At 44.8% G+C, this 20966-nt stretch overlaps 2 long non-coding RNA genes across 2 annotated transcripts; one reads left to right on the forward strand and one right to left on the reverse strand.

Annotated features, from left to right (window-relative positions):
- Positions 1 to 7875: 7875 nt before the first annotated feature.
- LOC308470180 lies at positions 7876 to 13888 on the forward strand. The gene is made up of 2 exons (XR_013982227.1): positions 7876 to 11921; positions 11963 to 13888. It is a non-coding gene; the product is annotated as an uncharacterized lncRNA (long non-coding RNA).
- Positions 13889 to 15732: 1844 nt separating this feature from the next.
- LOC308470198 lies at positions 15733 to 16427 on the reverse strand. The gene is made up of 2 exons (XR_013982249.1): positions 16137 to 16427; positions 15733 to 16106 (listed from the first exon to the last, which is right to left on the reverse strand). It is a non-coding gene; the product is annotated as an uncharacterized lncRNA (long non-coding RNA).
- Positions 16428 to 20966: the final 4539 nt, after the last annotated feature.

Genomic DNA, 20966 nt, shown 5'->3' on the forward strand with positions numbered 1-20966 from the left:
CACTCAAAATGGAGCACATTCGGCTTCCCCAAAAGTTTGCAAACTGGAACACTTACTTCCGGGTTTGCGGTGTTTGGGTTCCAAGTTGTTGGAGTACCAAGGCGTTTGAGAACCAAGGTACCACTGTAGAGGCTGCAGAAGCTTTTTCCCCCACCTGAGAGCCTCTTTTCATTCAAGACAATATTGGGGGCGGATCCAGAGGCAAAATTTGCTACCTCCATCCAAGGAAACAACAGGCATGATCAGAGTCAAGGGCACATTTCGGCTAGGCAAAAACACTCAAGGAGTGTCTTCTGTGTTGCTGGGAAGGGGGTGGTGGCCTCGGGAGAGTCTCAAGGGCCAGAGAGAGGCTTGGAGGGCCGCAGTTAGTACCCCCTACCATGAGGCCTGAGGTTCCCCACTCCTGATTCAAATCTTCATGAGTGGCGTTGATAGCCTTCCTAGTGGGTAGCAAGATAGTGGCACTGGCAGGGTCCCCGGTGCTGATTCACTCTACCTGATTTGGTGACCCAAGGAGAGATGGCTGAGCACGAATCGTCAGCACGGTTTCATCACCTGCGAGAGACAAAGAGGTCAGGAATGTTGGAAAGTCAACAGCAGGGATCATGCAGTTTATCAGCTAAGGGTTAAATGTAGTGTTTAAAGAGAGCTGGCCAAGAGGGGTGGGCGGAGCTGCTGCTTAGCAACCAAGCAGAGCGGCATGACCTTCACTGAGGAAACGTGCTCGGATTGGCTGGGTGGTTCTGAGGGAGCTTTCCTCTGCTATGTTTGGATGAACGTCTCCCTGCTTTTGCTTGTTTTTTCAGGAAAGTGATATCGGCTCTTTTCACAGTAGCACATGCTTGTCACGTAGACAAGAAGTTTGGAATTAGTTTAGCCCAGGGGTCAGCAACCTTTTCCAGCCATGGGCCGGTCCACCATCCCTCAGACCATGTGCTGGGCCAGACTATATTGGGGGAGCGGGAGGAATGAATGAATTCTTATGCCCCACAAATAACCCAGAGATGCATTTTAAATAAAAGCACACATTCTACTCATGTAAAAACACCAGGCAGGTCCCACAAATAACCCAGAGAGGCATTTTAAATAAAAGCACACATTCTACTCATGTAAAAACACCAGGCAGGCCCCACAAATAACCCAGAGAGGCATTTTAAATAAAAGCACACATTCTACTCATGTAAAAACACCAGGCAGGCCCCACAAATAACCCAGAGAGGCATTTAAAATAAAAGCATTCTTCTTTTTTAAATTAATATTCTTGACTGATTAAAAAATTTACATGTCTGTACAAACATTATGTACTATCTCTTAACAGGTAAAAAAAGAAAGAAAATTATATAAAATAGACATTTATAAAAGAAAGAAAAATAAAGAAGTAGCAAAGATAAGAAACAAAGAAATAATAATAATAATAAAAGACAAAGTCCTGGAGTGTCCGTGGGCCGGATTGAGAAGGCGATTTGGCCGCACCTGGCCCCCGGGCCTTAGGTTGCCTACCCGTGATTTAGTAGATGGATGGCCTTATTTCAATGTCCCCTTGGATCCTGCAACCTGAGGGACTGGCACTCAGACAAGTGCCACATCATGTTCATCCTGAACTTGCAAGGAGCCATTCTTCTGGTAGAAGGTGCCCCATCTATGCTTACTCCGAAAGGCGGTTTCTCCGTCACCTTCCTGTTTGATATGCCACCACAAGGAACGTTTCCTTGGCCTCAGAGAAATCGCCTCCTGCCTCTGCAGTTTGTTCCTTTACCTGAAACAGCAATGAGGACTAGGATCAAAAAGAAAATTAGGGGGCCGCTAGGGGCGCATTGGAAGATGGCTGACAATACCATTTCTCCGGCTCACACGAGGTAATTAAGAGGCTGATATGGGAGTATGCAACCTCCCTTGTTACCCCAAGGAAATGGGGAACACTGCCTTCCCTGCAGTTGCCATAAATCACCCCCAGATTCGAAAGAAGGGGGTGAGGGGACTAGGCACACAGCCCTCGGAGACGGCTCTCCCTGAAGCTGTCTCTGATCGCGCGGCCTGGTTGCAGCAGCTCAAAATAATCAGTTTAGAAAGAAGCAAATGCACATATTTCGAGTGAAGATCGGGAGATAAGACTGCTAATTAAAGTGATCTCTGTGAAGTGGAGCGACGGGCTGGATTCAACAATAAATCAAGAAGAAGATTCATCAAAGGATCGGTATATCGGAGCGCGACTGAAAGGGGGGGGGACTTTTCTTTTTTTATCTTATGTGAGTACCCAATAATCCTCCCCTCAAGAAAGAACCCTTGCAATTACTGATTACAAGCAGGATGATTAAGAACTGTGTGGAAATAAATTACTAATCAAAGCCATGGCTTGTGGGAACATCGGGAAAGGAATGGAAGCTCTTTGTGACGCAGTTATAAAAAGAGATTTGTTACGGCAGGCCTGGCCACAGGATGATCAAGGGTGTTACGGAAAAATCTGGGTGCGGGGTTACTCTGCCACCCAGCTCATCGGACTAAGTCCGTGGGTCCCTGCGGAAGAAAATGAGCTCAGCCGGACGCAGGAGCAAACTGCAGAAGATCCATGTTTATTGCGCAACAGGTTCAAGGCGAGATTGAACAGAGAGAAAGGGGTGACATGAACTTTTGAAATTTCCCTCCATGTCCCAGAATACAGTGCAAAATACATCCCAGTTACATCACGAATACATTAAGGAAAGGTTGGGTTACACAGATTACATCATGAATACATTAAGGAGAGGTTGGGTTACACTGGATTAACATATGGAGGAGGGAGGGGGGAATATGCAGAGCTGGAGATATGCGCAGATAAGCACATCCTGAGAAGACAATGGTCCATGTACGCATAGTCTGTCACCTGGCATTGCCCGAGGAAAGGTTTGGCAGAGTGATTTTGACAGGATTACTTGAGAGATTATGGAGGACAGGGGAGGGGTGATGGAGTCCTAGAGAAATTGAGCAAATATATTGTAGTGAAGAAGACATGCCCCCCCCTTCCGTAACAAGGGGGAGGAGGACCATGGCTTGTTATTATACCGGACTGTGAGTTTGACCTGGCAGGGCCCCCTGAGAAAATTGAGGAGAGACTGGCAGGCCTGTAGAAATGAACGGACAGACTTTGGGAATGTTTTGTACGGAGGTGTGGAAATGGCGTCTGTCTATCTTGATATGGCTCTTGGAGGAGTGTAAAATCCACACAGGATATAACGTTTGTTTTCAACCTGCTTGTGGAGACTACCAGAGATCACAAAGAAAGGAATATATGATAACAACAAGAAGATGAGGAAAATAACAAAGAGAAGACTGAACAGAACTGTGAATACTATTTGGACAGAACTGTGTATATTAAAGTAGCAGCAAGAGAGATGTTTGGATCCCTTTCTGAGCTCGAAGCATGGGTACCCCCAACAAAACTTTAAAAATTTGGCTGTGTAATTTGGAATTAATGTGATTTGGAATTAATGTGATTTGATTGGCCTGTTAATAAAAATTATTTGGAAAAAAAAACCAAACAAAAATAAAATTATAAGAGGGAAAACACTTTTTGGGGAGAGTTGAGACACTCTAGAAGACTTTGGGCAACTAGTGAAACGTTTTAGGGTATCTCCCCCTCACTTTACCAGCTCCTGGGAAATATCTCAGTGAAACTGTCTCTCTCACCTGCTGCTCTTTCTGCTTCTGGTCCTCTGCTCGGCTCAGGAGGAAACCTTCGGCCAAGGCCACCGCCTGGGAACTGGTCTCCGCTCCGCATTCCCTCACCCAGTTCTCCATTTCCGGGGGGAGGACAGCCAGGAACTGCTCCAGGATCACCAGGTCCAGGATCTGAACCTCAGTATGTCTCTCCAGCTTCAGCCACTGGTGGCAAAGGTTGTGGAGTCGGCTGCAAACCTCTTGGGGTCCCTCGGCCTCCTGGTAGCAGAAATACCCGAAATGCCAGCATTGTACGTCTAAGCTGAGGGTCTCCTCCTCACCTGCGTTGTTCTGCGTGGTTCTTTCCCAGAATCCCGCACTGCGTTCAGCCTGGATGGTCTGACAAGCACAAGCGTCTCTTTCTTCTTCAGGGCCAAAGGAGTCACGTTTCTCCATGGAGGCTTAACCAGCTTCTCCCGTTTCTGCCAGTTTCTGTCTCAAGGTGGAGATTCTCCTAATCTGAGGGGCCGCCAGATCCTGCAAAGCCAAGAGCAAATTATTGGTGAGTAAATAGTTGCACTGTTGGGCAGGAGATTTTCCCTGAGCAACTGTGGATGAGCCCATCTCGCCACCAGGCTAGTGAGTGCGAAGATTAGAAGATGGACTACAAACATGAGGGAGGTTCCTTTATTTAATTAATTTTTATTTATTGAATTTACAGGTGAAACTCAAAAAATTAGAATATCGTGGGTGAAATATACTCAGAGTCGAGAGTGGATTTCATGCTCTTTATTCAGCTCATAGTGGTGAGGAGGGAATGCAAGTCCCCTCAAAATATCTGCTTTATATACATTATTTACACAATGGGCTGCATGTGATTGGCTAATTCCGGAATTCTCCTGTAGGCCAATCAGGTTGTGGATTCACTTCTATCTGGAGCTGGATTGGGTGGCTCCTGCTGACCAATCGTACTGCTGCATTGTTCTAGGACCAATCAGACTGCTGCATTTTGGATCCTATTGTTCTAGGACCAATCAGAGTGCTGCAGTTTGGATCCTATTCAACTCTGTATATAACAGTGGGAAAGTTCGTTTATTTCAGTCATTCAACTTAAAAGGTGAAACTAATGTATGAGCTAGACTCATGACATGCAAAGCAAGATATGTCAAGCCTTTATTTGTTATAATTGTGATGATTACGGTGTACAGCTGATGCAAACCCGAAATTAACAATCTCACCTGCATATACTGCCCTATACCCAGAAGTCTCAGGACGGTTCACGGAAAATATTGCAATATATAAAATCAAAATAAGAACAATAGCCCAATAACACACCCCTGTCCAAAAAAGAGCCACATTTTAAAAGGGTATAGGATGTCCATCACGTCGAACAAAGGCGTGGTTAAAAATGAATGTTTTTGCCTGGCGACTAAAGGTGTATAATGAAGGCGCCAGGCGAACTTACCTGGGGATTCCACAAACAGGAAGCCACTGCATGTCAGGCCATGTGCTAATTTTGACATATTTTAAATTTAATTTAATTTAATCAAAGTAATACGTACCTGCAGCAGCTGAGATTCAGTATATTGCCTAGATATGGAGGTTCCTCTCCTCTCACAGCTAAGACAGCAGCTTTGCTTGTGCATATCCCATATTTCTGTGACTGGGTGTGAGCCTAGGGCTTGGGAGCCCAGGGTTCAGATCCTCACTCAGCCATGAAACTCATTGGGTAGCATTGGGCCAGTCATTGCCTCTCAGCCTGACCTCCCTCACAGGTTTGTTGTGAGGATGAAATGAGGAGTGGGGAAAACCATCAAGGCCACCTTGAGCTCCTTGAAGAGAAAAAGGTGGGGTGTAAACGACGTTTCAGCAATAAAATCACCTGCCCATTGGCAAAGGTAAGCATGGTTTCAGATGGGATGGGGACTGCACGTTGAGATTCCTGCACTGAAGGGGTTGGACTAGATGACCCTTGGGTCCCTTCCAACGCTATAAATCTATGATCAGGGCTGGTGCTACGTTGGCCACCTAGGAAGCAGCGGAGGGCGTAGACCTCAGAAGGGCACAGTTTCACGCAGATTCGTTTTTTGTCCTGTCTTGTAAAGGGCGGATAATACAGTGGTACCTCGCAAGACGAATGCCTCGTAAGATGAAAAACTCGCAAGACGAAAGAGTTTTTCGTTTTTTGAGTTGCTTCGCAAGACGAATTTCCCTATGGGCTTGCTTTGCAAGACGAAAACGTCTTGCGAGTTTGTTTCCTTTTTCTTAAAACCGTTAATACCCAGGGAATCCGTGCTTCGCAAGATGAAAAAACTCGTAGAACGAACAAACTCGCAGAACGAATTAATTTCGTCTTGCGAGGTACCACTGTATGGTGCTTTTCTATTTTGAAGAATGGTGTCATTTCTACGAGCCAACTGCTTTTGAAAATTTTGTTGTTGTTTAGTCGTGTCCGACTCTTCGTGACCCCATGGACCAGAGCACGCCATTAGCAATTTTGCTGGGGGGGGGGGTGCGTGCAAGTAGCTAGTCTTCTCTAGGGTTCTAGATTCGCATTGGTGTTTATTCATTTTGATTGATTTATGGGGGCAGCTACCCCTTCCTCTCTAGGAAGCAAGCTCCGCTGCTATTAACCCTGAGAAGGCCAAGCAGCAACAAATATCTCTGCAAGCAGGATGGATGCTTGTGCATTGCACTAGATGATGATGATGATGATAACTTGTTGGGTGGCTTCAAAAAAATATAAAACACAATAAAACATCAAACATTAAAAACAACCCTAAACAGGGCTGCCTTCTGATGTCTTCTAAAAGTCAGATAGTTGTTTATTTCCTTGACATCTGGTGGGAGGGTGTTCCACAGGGCGGGCACCACCACCGAGAAGGCCCTCTGCCTGGTTCCCTGTAACTTGGCTTCTTGCAGCAAGTGAACCGCCAGAAGGCCCTTGGTGCTGGACTTCGGTGTCTGGGCTGAATGGTCGGGGTGAAGGTGCTCCTTCAGGTAAGAGGTAACATGACAGAAGTTCATTGTAATGGATTTATGGTGCTAAACTGTTAGGTTTAGTAAATATTAGGTAAAGGTAAAGGTACCCCTGCCCGTACGGACCAGTCTTGCCAGACTCTAGGGTTGTGCGCTCATCTCACTCTATAGGCCGGGAGCCAGAGCTGTCCGCAGAGACTTCCGGGTCACGTGGCCAGCGTGACAAGCTGCATCTGGCGAGCCAGTGCAGCACACGGAACGCTGTTTACCTTCCCGCTATAAAGCGGTACCTATTTATCTACTTGCACCCGGGGGTGCTTTCGAACTGGTAGGTTGGTAGGCGCTGGTACCGAACGACGGGAGCGCACCCCGCCGCGGGGATTCGAACCGCCGACCATGCGATTGGCAAGTCCTAGGTGCTGAGGCTTTTATCCACAGCGCCACCGGCGTCCCTTAGTAAATATTACAATTTATTTAACCCAAGGTACCACTGTATTAAAGGGACGCGTGGTGTAGCCAGCATGGTGTAGTGGTTAAGAGCGGTAGTCTCGTAATCTGGGGGACCGGGTTCGCGTCTCCGCTCCTCCACATGCAGCTGCTGGGTGACCTTGGGCCAGTCACACTTCTCTGAAGTCTCTCAGCCCCACTCACCTCACAGAGTGTTTGTTGTAGGGGAGGAAGGGAAAGGAGGATGTTAGCCGCTTTGAGACTCCTTAAAAGGAGTGAAAGGCGGGATATCAAATCCAAACTCTTCTCTTCTTCTTCTTCTTAATTAGAACTTGCACGTTATAACTGGGATGTGTTGCAAGACAGTCTCAATGTGCATTAAAACGGGTAATGTAAGGGGCCTGAGGTGTTTCATTAGCATTTATGTGTAAAGACTGTGTTGCAGACAGTCACCCCCTTACATCACCTCCTTCTAACAGACCCACCAAGTGTCCCTATTTTCCAGGATTTACTGAAACCATTTCTTATTTGATCCTGGAACATCCTTATTTTCCTTAGGATGTCCCTATTTTCATCAGAGACATGTTGGGGGCATGGAGTTAGGCGACCCCCAAGCCAAGGAGATAAATAACTCTACAACCTTTAGAAGACATCTGAAGGCAGCCCTATATAGGGAAGGTTTTGTTTTTTAAAATGTTTAATATTTTATTATGTTTTTATATATGTTGGAAGCTGCCCAGTTTTGATGGGGCAATCCAGTCAGATGGGCAGGGAAGAATAATAATAATAATAATAATAATAATAATAATAATAATACAGTGGTAAAGGTAAAGGTAAAGGGACCCCTGACCATTAGGTCCAGTCGTGACCGACTGTGGGGTTGCGGCGCTCATCTCGTTTTACTGGCCGAGGGAGCCGGCGTACAGCTTCCGGGTCATGTGGCCAGCATGACTAAGCCACTTCTGGCAAACCAGAGCAGCACACGGAAACGCCGTTTACCTTCCCACCGGAGCGGTTCCTATTTATCTACTTGCACTTTGACGTGCTTTCGAACTGCTAGGTTGGCAGGAGCAGGGACCAAGCAATGGGAGCTCACCCCGTCGCGGGGATTCAAACCACCAACCTTCTGATCAGCAAGTCCTAGGCTCTGTGGTTTAACCCACAGCACCACCCGCATCCCTTTAATACAGTGGTACCTTGGGTTAAGTACTTAATTTGTTCCGAAGGTCTGTTCTTAACCTGAAACTGTTCTTAACCTGAGGTACCACTTTAGCTAATGGGGCCTCCTGCTGCCGCTGCGCCACCAGAGCACGATTTCTGTTCTCATCCTGAAGCAAAGTTCTTAACCCGAGGTAATATTTCTGGGTTAGCAGAGTCTGTAACCTGAAGTGTATGTAACCCGAGGTACCACTATATTTTGGGATAGTTAATTTATACAAATATGGTGCCAGGGAATCAAAGTGAGAAGGGGGGGAAAAGGCATACCAGGGACAGAGTTTCTTTATAATGGCCAGATTGTTCTGTTGCTCTAAGTCCTTCAGACGCCGTCCAATTAGTCTTTTTGCTTTAAGAAAGCCCATCATGGTTAAATGATGAGGTACCACTGCAATAGAATAGGACAACCCTGTCTTCATTGGAGAAATGTTGGAGGCTATGTTGCAATACACATTGAGCCTGTCTTATAACATATCCCAGTTATAACATACAAGTTGTAATTAAATCCTAATATTTAACAACCTAAACATTTTAGCACCATAGATCTATTACATTATTAAAAACTACTCGTGGCATGGAGAGAAGCGGATGGAGAAGCGTTTCTTTCCCTCTCTCATAACACTGGAAATTGCTGGAAGGTTCAGAGCCAGATAAAAGAAAGCATTGCTAAACTATGGAACTCCCTCCCACTGGAGACCGTGGCAGTAGAAGCAGAAGCAGAAGCAGCAGCAGAAGAAGACAAAATCATGGAGGAGATGGCTTTCAATGGCCGCTAGCAACGGTGGCTGTGATTTGACTCTGCAGCAATCGCTCCACGGGCGTGCGTTGATTTTAATTGGTCTCCTCTGAGTTAGTGGGATATCCCCTGGCATTCCTTTTCCCGCCCACAAGAAGCAGGAAAAGCAAAGCAAAACACCCCACATCTTATCTTCCACCCAGGCCTGCCCTCAAATTGAGTGGGGGAAGGAACTCTTTCTGCGGCTTGGCCCCTCCGAGGAGCCTGAGACACTTCAGGTTCCCAGTCGGTGCTGCCAACGCGGATGCCAAGAGAAACAGCACCGGGGGACCAAAGAGGTACGGAGCTGACGGAAGAGGCAACCGCATGTCGAATAAGCTCCGGAAGTGCGTGCTGCATGCCTCTTTTGTGCCCCGCTTTTCTGTGTGAGTGTTATGGCCGCAGCAGGCAGCTCCCCATTTGGAGAAATTGGTGAATTTCTTTGAGCAATAGAGGTGGCCGGGAGGGTGAAGACGGGAAAGAAACCTCCCAGCTCTGGTTTTCTTGTATAGATTTCTGCATGCAGTTGCAAAACATCAGAAAAGCAGGGCCCAAACGTCCATTGCAATGGTTCCCCCCCCTTCCCCCAACCCCTTAAACCTTTGCATTAGGGGGGCAGAGAGGGAACGGGTGCTCTGGTGTAAAGTCAGATGCCTGGATGGATGGGGAAAGCTGTGGTCCTTTGGGAAGGCTTTAAAAGTGGATTAAGCATCCTCCCTAGACGATGAGGCCGTCAGGGCAGTCCTGGCTCAGTTCTCCCTTCACTGTCGGAGACAAGAGATGCGTCTGAATACCAGGTTCAGGGAATCTTTTAAGTGTCACTGTTGACCTCCGGTCCAGCTTGCCGGCTTTCCATCGGGGCATCTGGTGGACCACTGTGAGAACAGGAGGCTGGACTGGAGGGGCCACTGGCTGCATCCAGCTGCAGGGCTCGGCTTGGGCCGGCTGAATGGAGCCTCCATTCTCAGAGGCAGTCTATCTTGGAATACCAGTTTCTGGGAATTTGCAGGTGGGGAGAGGCACTGCGGCACTTAGGGGCTTCCCACAGGCAGCTGTTTGACCACTGTGGTGAAATCTAGGTAAAGGACCTGACCATTAGGTCCAGTCGTGACCGACTCTGGGGTTGCGGTGCTCATCTCGCTTTACTGGCCGAGGGAGCCGGCGTACAGCTTCCGGGTCATGTGGCCAGCATGACTAAGCCGCTTCTGGCGAACCAGAGCAGCGCACGGAAACACCGTTTACCTTCCCGCCGGAGCAGTACCTATTTATCTACTTGCACTTTGACATGCTTTCGAACTGCTAGGTCGGCAGGAGCAGAGACCGAGCAACAGGAGCTCACCCCGTTGCGGGGATTCGAACCGCCGACCTTCTGATCGGCAAGTCCTAGGCTCTGTGGTTTAACCCATAGCGCCACCCGCGTCCCATATAAAAATGCTTTAAGAAAAAACAGTTTTTAAAAATATATTGAATTTGCCATGAGCTCACTATTGCCATCTAGTGTCACATTTGTATAATGCACTTAAAACACCTTAAAATGTTATATTTGCAGCTGTATAGCTGAGTCCTGTGAGAACAGGAAACTTGACAAGGTGGGCCACGTTGGAAAATGTTTATTGAATATATGGGGGGGTGGATTGTGCACACTTGAAAACATTGGCAGCATTAAGATAAATTCAACAGTGTATTTTTAAAAAGTTTTTTATTTATAAATTTAATTAGTTTTACAATCAATTTAACATTTCAAAATTTGACTTCCTTCCCCCTCTTTCTGCGCTGCATTGGCTCCCAGTACGTTTCCAAGCACAATTCAAAGTGTTCGTGCTGACCTTTAAAGCCCTAAATGGTCGCGGTCCTGTATACCTGAAGGAGCGTCTCCAACCCCATCATTCAACCCGGACACTGAGGTTCAGCTCCAAGGGCCTTCTGGCAGTTCTCTCCCTCAGGCAGATATAGTATGTTTAAGCTGAAGAATGACAAAGAGAAGGTGCTGTAGATCACTGTCAGTTTTTGATATTGGATGGTGGATCTCAGGCTACTTGTGGTTGGACGTGCCTGATCTAGAAGATATAGATGATCTGATTAGAAAAATAATGGGGTTGAAGGATGGAGTGGGAGGAAAGTTTATTTTGAAGAGTCTATCTCTCTGTTGCACCAGCTGCAGTTGATAACAAAATGGATTGTGTTTTGTTGATGAATAGTTATTATTTTTTTAAAAGAAGCAAGACCCCACCCCAGGTTAATTAGTTAAGTCCCCAAATGTTCTAGACTCCATTATGAAGCATCTCAACTTGATGGTTCCCAACCAAGGCCAGGGACACATCACAAGGGCAGCCACCAAAGACCCACACTGACAACCACAGCTCCCAGTAACTCACACTATATTTGTCCTCTTGGGGGCTTCCCACTGGGGAACCATATCGGCTACTGGGAGAAGAGGAATCTGGACTAGATGGGCCTCTGGGTCTGCACTGCCTTGTCGTGAAGACCGTTTAAGATAAGAGGACGCCATTTTCTGTTCAACTCTTACGATGCCATCTTGGTTTAGTGATTGTAACATCATGACTGGTCTATATCATTCAGCTGCATGTTTCTCTCTGGGGCTCTAAATGGGGTCTTGTTTTGATTGCGACTTTTTGGATGTGAATATATGAACTTCTCGGACTCCTTATTAATTGCTTTTCACCTAAAATAGGAATCAGTTGGGTCTTCAGAAAGTTAAACGAATAGTATAAAGAAGGTCATGAGCATTACTTCAAAAATGGGGAAGAGCTGCAGCTCAGGGGAACAGCGCCTGCTTTTTCCAGGTTCAACCCCCTCATCTCTACTGGGAAAGGTGCCGGTCTGAAATCCAATAGAGCCACAGCCACTTAGTGTAAGTAGACACTGAAGAGCAAGATGTCCCTGCATCTAAAGCACCAATGCAGCTCAATCACACACACACACACACACACACACACACACACACCAGTGCATGGCATCTCCAGGATTGACTTTCTGTTCCCACAGTTCAGGGAGGCCGGAGTTGAGAGGTGTTGTGTTGTGTTTGAGAGACCTGCTCCTTCCTGATTTGTTTTCCTGCTGCCTCAAGAAACCAGTCGTTGTTAATTCAAGAAAGTTCTCTGTCAAGGCTTCCTGTCCCAGGAAGGGACAAACGAACTGCCCACCCCCTGCTCTGGTCCCCATGATGGAGGCAGAGACACATTATCTCCACATTGCAGATCCTCATAGCAGTAGAAGTGTTGGCCCTCCAAGAAAGCTGAATGGTGGGAGATCCAGGACAGATAAAAGCATTTCGTTGTGCAGCACACAATTGAGCTATGGAACTCACTGCCACTGGAGGCAGAGATGGCTACCAGCTTAAAATCATGGAACTGCAGAGTTAGAAGGGACCACAATTGTCACCTAGTGCAGATCTCTGCAACGCAGGAATCTTTTGCCCAACGTGGTACTCAAGCCGGTGACCCTTAGATTAAGACTATTGTGCTCCATCCATTGAGCTGGGGACAAGACAAGGGGACAAATTCATGGAGACTAGGCCGTGAAGCACAATGGCTCTGCTCTGCCTCCACAGTCCAGAGGCAGCAGGCTTCTAAATCTTGTCAGCTTCGCCTTTGAGCCGGTGCCAACGACTGGGCTCAACCTCTTCAGCCAGGGCCAGGCGAGCTGGGAAAGCACTTCCAGAGACCTTCCACTGCCGGGAGCAGGTCTAAGTGCCGTGGACTCACAACTTGGAGCTGTGAGCACCAAACTCAGTTCCAAAGTCAGCCGAGCACAGCAGAGTATATATTACACGAACGACGGCTCTGAAGCATAACTTCTTTACTGTATTCTTTTACAGCTACTGCAAAACTAAAATAAACTACTGAAGACTATCGGAGACGCTGGACTGCAGGAGTGTTACGGTTGCTTGAGTGGTCACCTTATCTCTATACAGTGGTACCTCGGGTTACATACGCTTCAGGTTACAGACTCCGCTGACCCAGAAATAGTGCTTCAGGTTAAGAACTTTGCTTCAGGATGAGAACAGAAATTGTGCTCCGGCGGCGCAGCAGCAGCAGGAGGCCCCATTTGCTAAAGTGGTACTTCAGGTTAAGAACAGTTTCAGGTTAAGAACGGACCTCTGGAATGAATTAAGTACTTAACACGAGGTACCACTGTACAGATAACACTCAGACTCCTTTTGAAGTCAGGCTGGAGCGGAAGAAGCGAGGAGCAAATCCCACCCTCCTTTCTGAAACATTGTCAGCAGATTCTTGCAATGGGAGGGGTGATGTGATAGGAATTTTATGGTCTTAGATATATGGTAATGTTCATAACTGCACATACATAGATCAACACAGGAAGACCAACCTGGAACCATTTTGATTCCTAAACTGGCCAAATCCTTTCTCTGCAAGGTTAAACTGGAAAAGCCTCCCCATTGTCTCTTTCCTCACAAATCCTGTCTCAAGGATATGTCTGTTTGAATAAGGTGTGAGCCTGTGACCTGGCCCAGGAAATAAGTATTTTACCACTACAAAAGAATGGCCAGGCTCCCCAGGAAATCCAATCAAGTAACCTGCTAGACAGGAGATAAACAAGGACAAGAGAAAAACAACATTTAAATTTCTGTGATGTAGGTGGGATGTATCTGAGGGGTGGTCTTAGGTTACACCCCTTCTGTGATGTATGCATAATGTTTCTGGGGGTGGTCTTGATCTAGAGAATGGGAATTTCAAAAGTCTTTATAAGGCCTTGCACGCCATTGTTCTGGGTCCTCTTCCTCTCCTGCGTGTGAGGGGAGTACCCTGTTGCAACAGATCAATAAAGATCAAGCTTACTAGCTGCTTTGCTTCTCAATATTCTCTGGTTGGCCTCTGTTATTTTCTCCTACCAATAGGGAACCTATGTAAGGACTCTATATGGGCTCTTGGATACCCCATAAGGGAAAAGGGCATATTTTTATTTACAACAGATGGCGACCCAGATGGGACTTTTGGTTACCTGAATTCTGGAAACGAGGAAGGACTGGTTATCCAGCGCGCACCAGGCAGTTTGCCAGGAGGAATAACCAGTCTTCCATCGGTCCCAGGGTCTGGAAATAACTGGAGTTTCAGCAGGGCTAACCAGAGGAAGCAATGCTTGATCAGGCCGGCCTTAAACAACCAGTCAAGAGATCGTGGGATCACCAGGAACAGCGCATGCGGAAGTGAGTATTAAGTAGGAAACACGGGTAGTGGGTTGGGTTCTCTAAACCACAGCAACCAAAATTCTATAATTCTTCCTTTTCCCTTCAAATCTAAAATTCCTATTTTTTTCCTCATCTAAAATTGCCTTCTCCTTCTTTCTGTCCCCTCGATCTCAACACCAGCCCTAGCCCTTCGGAGTATGCCCAGGCAAAAGTTGTGTGTGACTTCTTTCACTTCCCTTCTACAGTCTATATGCTGACCTATTCCTTCGGAGTTTTGCCCAGAAAAAGGTCGTGCTTTTTCTTCTGTACTGAAAACTATAACTCCCAGGTGCAGCCGCACCTCTGCCATGGCGATCTTTGTTAGAGATGACCTGTGAGCAGAGAAAGCAAGGGCACCTGATTCCTTTCCTTCTTTGTCATTTCTGAGTCCCAATCTGGCACTGCGCTACGCAAGCGTCCAGTAGGGAACTCTCAGGTTAGATTGTAAGAGGCAGGAGGTTGCTGTGGGCTCCCTGGCAGAGTAATGACCAAAGGGGGGGGGGTTGAGATCGCTGACCGCACTGTTAGCTTAGTAGCCAGGAAAGGCCAACAGCTGTACCAGCCTAGTAAGTCAGGCCAGACGAACGGCGGTGTGTCACAGTACTAATTCTCGGAGTTGTCCAAATTGAGTGTACTGTGGGTTATTTATTGTGTTTCCTGAAAAGTGGGGATAAAACCCCGACTGCAGTATAAAAGTAAAAGCTGGCGCTATTAAAATTCTTAAAATGGGTGCACCTCAATCAAAAGAAATGAACCCACAGACTCCTGATGGGAAAGAAGCCCAGTTGGTGCTTACTTCCCGCCTGGACTTTAAGAAACGTTTTTCCTGTGTTTAAATTGTACTTAGGTAACATCCAGCAGCTGCTTATCTTAAATGTGCCATCTAAAATAAAAATGCAAGCTTGCTTCAAGTTCTAAATCTAAGGAAGCCATGTGGAACCTTATCAATCTTAAACAAGACAAAAATGGAGAATGAAGTGTGCAAATGTTTGTTATTTGAGAGAGGCTCTAAAAGAGAGTTTTTCTCCCAAGTAGTAAAATCCTGTATACGTGCTACTTGTGTTCTGAAAGGAGGATTACCCCACCTCCTTCCTCTAGTTTAAGTGAGGAGGGTGATTTTAAGTCTAATGGTAAATGATGTTGTGTTGTAACTTTTGAGTTTGTGAGTACACCTGTGTTCCAGTCTATCTTGGAATGTGAAGTTAACCTAATGTTTCTGCTGCAAAAGCCTAGTTGAGCCAACTGCTCTCTCAAGCTAAAATGCAGTGTATGTATTTCATTAAGCATATGCCTATGAAAGTATGGTGTTCCTTCTAAGAAAAATATGTGAGTCCAGTTTTAACTTTGATTTGGTTGGACAGAAGAGTTATTGTAAGGCTCCTGATATCAGTCTCTATAAGACGTCCTGGCCTCTTTTCTTAGAAAATGCCCCCCCTTGTTTCATTCTGTCTCTTTCAGGTTTTTTTTCCCTTCTCCTTCTTATTCTGTGCCAGGTAAATTTACTCCCGAGTAAGCTTCCTTTAAAGGAAACTGCAGGGGGGGGGGCATAGATTAGGCTTACTATTCCTCTGCAAGTTCAAGAAAAATGTCACTTTTGTATTCCTTTCAAATCAAATCTATGGCTGTTTTAATTATGGGTACTTTTATTTTCCTCTTCCTTAGTACATGATAGGCGCATGGCTTGTGATCTCTTCCCCAGTTGTGACTGTGTACATAAGTATGTGTGTGTTTCTGGTAGTACAAATCTTGCTATGAACCCTGTATTTTAGGGTTGGACTAGATGACCCCAGGTCCCTTTCAACTTTCCCAATTTGTAGCTGATGTGTTGAAATTCAGCCCAGATTTGCTCTTTGTTTTTTAAATGGTGCGAGGTGAAGCCGTGATGTTTGAAGCAGAACTGGTGATATCAGGCATTTAAGTGATTACAGTGTTTATCGTTTTGTCTATTATTTACAAAAATCAGACTTAAAAGTCTACTCAAAGTTTAAGCACATACAAATGAATAATCAAGTAGAATTAGCCTTGACCAATCCTGTAAATAAAGGGCAGGAAAATTTTGTCTGCAAATGGTAAGGCTGAAATGACTGAGAATGTTAAAAATGCTATGAATTCTGACTCTGGCCATTATTACTCATAAATAAGAGAGCGGTTGATTGTTCCGCGAATGACCAGATAAAATGACCAATAATATGACCAATAATGATAGCCCTTTCCTGTACATAAAGGAAGCAGTCCCTTTTGCTTGGGCTGAAATTGCTAGCTTTAGTGAATACTTAAATTGCTGAGTTTCTCTTTTTTGTTTTAAAATCTAACCCTATTTTTAAAATCTACTCCTTACCTTTCCCTTCCTTATTCTAATTGAGCCAAAAGATGCAACATTTTCAATGGTATAAAAGGTTTGCTGAGACATGAACTCTGCACATGCACAGAGGCTAGATCAGCTTACAAAAAAGAGAGAGCGAGAGAAAAGGAGGGGGGAGAGAGAAGGTTTGGAGAGCGTGAAACCTATACAAATTTCCTTATGTAAAACTTGGAACCATTGAGGGAAATCACCCTTAATGTGTTTTGCTCCAGGGGCTACTTAAGACAAAAGAGTTAAGTACTGGACATGCCAAATTCTTTTCACAGGTAAATATCAAAGCACTCCCACTGTGAGTTCCTCTCTTGAGTAGTTTCTCCCCCCCCCCCATGGGATTTAAATTTTATAAGTTTTTTTTTTTTGGTGTGTGTGTGTATATGCCTATGCATTTTAGGAACAGCATTTCCTGACAGACCTCTCACATGAAATAATTTTCCCTTTTAACAGAGTGTCCTTTCTTTTCTCCCACAGCACAAATGATAATGAGGGGATGCAAACAGTGATTTAAATACTCTATAAAAAGTAATTGCATTTGTTTTTCTTTTTGTCTTTCTTCCCTTAAAGCCAAACAGTCACTTTCTTTCTGTTCAGCAAAAGAAGTCTGAATCCCTGCTATATTAGTGACTTCCCTCTATCTCTTTGTGGCTTTGACATTTTTTTTAGGTTACAAATAATCTGTTTTCGTTTATTAAGTTCGTTTTATCAGTTCTTCCATTATATATATGAAATTAATCGAAGCACAACCAAACATTGTTTGTGGAATGGTATTTGTTTACCTTTTTGCCTGAGCATTTCTTATTAATTCTGTCATTTTGGCTAGTGCAAGGTACTTGCACAACTTTAAAATTGCCATTCATTTTTTCTTGGTATTAACTCATTTCCCAGTATTCCGCTATTAACATTACAGCTGATGTTGTCACATCAAGAAACACTCTTTTATTTTCATTTGGGATGTTAGAATGCCAAAACAGATTACTTCAGGTTAATTCAGGTTTCTTAAAAAAAATTGTGTGTCTTAGCATTTATTTATTTTTGGTTCCTCATAGGTCATTTTGTGTGTGTGTGTGTGTGTGTGTGTTTTACTTTGGGGACATGTTCATCACATGTTGAAAGTCAGTTTCATGAAGTTCTTTTATCAGATAGCACATGGTGAATTTTAAGTTTTTTCCCCATTGTTTTCCCTTTTTTTCAGTCCAGTAGTAATCTGTGCGGTTTTTGATAATATCTTTGTATTATTTAATAATAATTCTTTTCTGAATCTGATGTCTTTGTGTCAAGTCCGTTTTCATCTAACTGGTAATCTAATTTTTTGCTTTCTTTTTATTTTTTAACATTTCTTGTATTTTTTACAGTTCTTTTTCTCTACATGTGGAGTAATTTTTTATTAAGTGAAGGAAAGCAAACAAACTTAGCAGATAATAACAGTAATTATGTGGAAATGTGATAATAATATTGAAATAAATAAAATGCTTAATGTGCTAAGATTTTTAATTATCTGCAGCTTCCCACGGAAAACTCAAGGACATCCTTTTTGCCTTTTGCCCCTTCCTTGTCTAACTGTGTGTTTAAGTCCCCAAAACCCTGCCCCCTTACAGGATATCACTTCTACAGATGTGCAATGATGAAAAGCAGCAACAACCCCTCAACTCAGTTCTTCGCCATCACAAGACCTGCAACAACAGACACCAGACTTTTCAAGTGCCCACAGCTATCTCTTTCAAAGGATATAGACTGACGGGGGAGTGGGGCTGACAAAGGGGGGAGGAGTTGAATTGCAAGGACATTTTCTCACTTTTGAAACTCAAGCCATGTGCTCCAGGATTCAAAAGATACATACGTAAAAGATCACAATTGTGTCAAGATATGCAACTGATATTTAATTAGTTTGTTTTGTATTATGTGTTATTATGTAAGAATGTTGAAATGTGTCTGACAGTGTGATTTCCACAAAGGGGGGGGGCAATTTTTTTTGTGTAACTGTTTTTATGTTTAATGTCTTATTGCTTACACACCAATGGAGAATTCTCATGCATTTTATACTTTCTAATAGCTCACACTATTGTGTAGTCCAATGTTTAGATCAATTTATAACCACATTGTTCCACCTGGCACTCTGCCAACTTTCCCTATCCATTTTAAAATGTGTTAAACCTCGTTTTGCCAAGGACAAACTTCTGGATCCATAAAACACCAGGTACATGAAGGTGCATATGCTTTGGTTTAGCAGGAATGATCCCTTATAGAGTTAAATTGACTTATTTGGACAAAGTGCCCTTTTAAGAATGGTTTTCTTTTAACAGATTGGTTTGAAGAGTTGAGAACCATGGGGCAAGATAAATTCAAATTGGACTCAGTTTGAATTGGGCAAGTGTATCCAGGCTGCAATTAGCTTTTTGGTCCTTTAAGTGCAAGTGAGCAACTTCCCATGAGTGCAAGACCACAGCCTATAATAAAATCTCATAGAAAGGCCAAGGCCAAGGCATCTCCCTCACGAGATGCCCAAACCTGTGCCAGCTATGGTGAATGCCAGGCGACATGGTTAATTGAAAGCCCTGAGGGGATTCAACAGACAGGATGTGTTGCTGTAGCACTATGCCGGTGTGAGACCACAGAAGAGCTAGCTTGACACCTGAGAACACACAAAAATGGCGAAGGACAAAACACCAACTGCATTTTTCAGTCATTAGTGGACCTTCCTGCTAGGTGTAAAGCATAGAACACTATTGAGTAAATGGTCTCTTCCAAAGCGTTAGAATGCCACAAGTAATTTAGTAGCAAAACGCAACATGTGTTATTTTTATGATATATTTATACAAAGACATCCATTTACAACATACGATGTTATTATTTGTGGGGCAAAATTTTTTAAGAAAAATTCTAGCCCCAAAGGGGGGAATAATGTGATAGGAATTTTATGGTCTTAGATATATGGTAATGTTCATAACTGCACATACATAGATCAACACAGGAAGACCAACCTGGAACCATTTTGATTCCTAAACTGGCCAAATCCTTTCTCTGCAAGGTTAAACTGGAAAAGCCTCCCCATTGTCTCTTTCCTCACAAATCCTGTCTCAAGGATATATCTGTTTGAATAAGGTGTGAGCCTGTGACCTGGCCCAGGAAATAAGTATTTTACCACTACAAAAGAATGGCCAGGCTCCCCAGGAAATCCAATCAAGTAACCTGCTAGACAGGAGATAAACAAGGACAAGAGAAAAACAACATTTAAATTTCTGTGATGTAGGTGGGATGTATCTGAGGGGTGGTCTTAGGTTACACCCCTTCTGTGATGTATGCATAATGTTTCTGGGGGTGGTCTTGATCTAGAGAATGGGAATTTCAAAAGTCTTTATAAGGCCTTGCACGCCATTGTTCTGGGTCCTCTTCCTCTCCTGCGTGTGAGGGGAGTACCCTGTTGCAACAGATCAATAAAGATCAAGCTTACTAGCTGCTTTGCTTCTCAATATTCTCTGGTTGGCCTCTGTTATTTTCTCCTACCAATAGGGAACCTATGTAAGGACTCTATATGGGCTCTTGGATACCCCATAAGGGAAAAGGGCATATTTTTATTTACAACAGTGAAATATCCACAGATCTCAGATGCTGGAAACTGCAAGGGGGGGGAGGCTGGTTTTGCTCTCTGGTTCTGCTTGCAGGTGTCCCATGGGTGTCTGGGTGGCCCCTCTTGGGTGCTGGACCATATGGGCCACTTTTGTGTCCTTCCATGGGGTGAGTAGAGGTTCACAGGGAAATGTATGATGACACACAAACATCGCCAACATCATATAGGGGATGGAGCAAGGGAAGGTGGCCCTCAGGCAGGTGGGGGGCGGCAACGGTGTCTTTATTTTGACATGTTCCACCACCCCATGGGAAATGCAGGAAAAGGATATCAGGCTGCACCGGTCAGTAGTCGGCGGCCCCGATAGTGGAGCCAGGGAGAGTCCGGCCTGATCTTTGAGAGAGGTCAATTCCACAGGCATTTGTTGTTCTAGCTCTTAGTATCCCAGGAGAGAAATCAGATGCAGCTGGTGCTGAAAAGACCCTCCTTGGGGGAGCATTGTGCATTTGGGGTGGGGCTGAGGAACACAGGGAAGGTGTCCTGCGAAATGTATAGGGCAGCCCAGCCCATGGGGCCCCTTCCAGAAGCTGCCAGACTGCAACTCCCATCCTCTCTGACCCCTGGCCATGCTGGATGGGTCAGAGGGGAGTTGAGTCCAGCATTATCCAGAGGACACCCCATTTGATGCCCCTGATATACAGAATCCAGCCTGTAAATACGGAACATTAATGCATCAACCCTAAACACATATAACTGGGCAGAAGCCCCACTCAATGCAATGAGG

Source organism: Podarcis pityusensis, assembly GCF_964106645.2.
Source record: "Podarcis pityusensis genome assembly, chromosome: 2".
In the NCBI taxonomy this organism is placed as follows: domain Eukaryota; kingdom Metazoa; phylum Chordata; class Lepidosauria; order Squamata; family Lacertidae; genus Podarcis; species Podarcis pityusensis.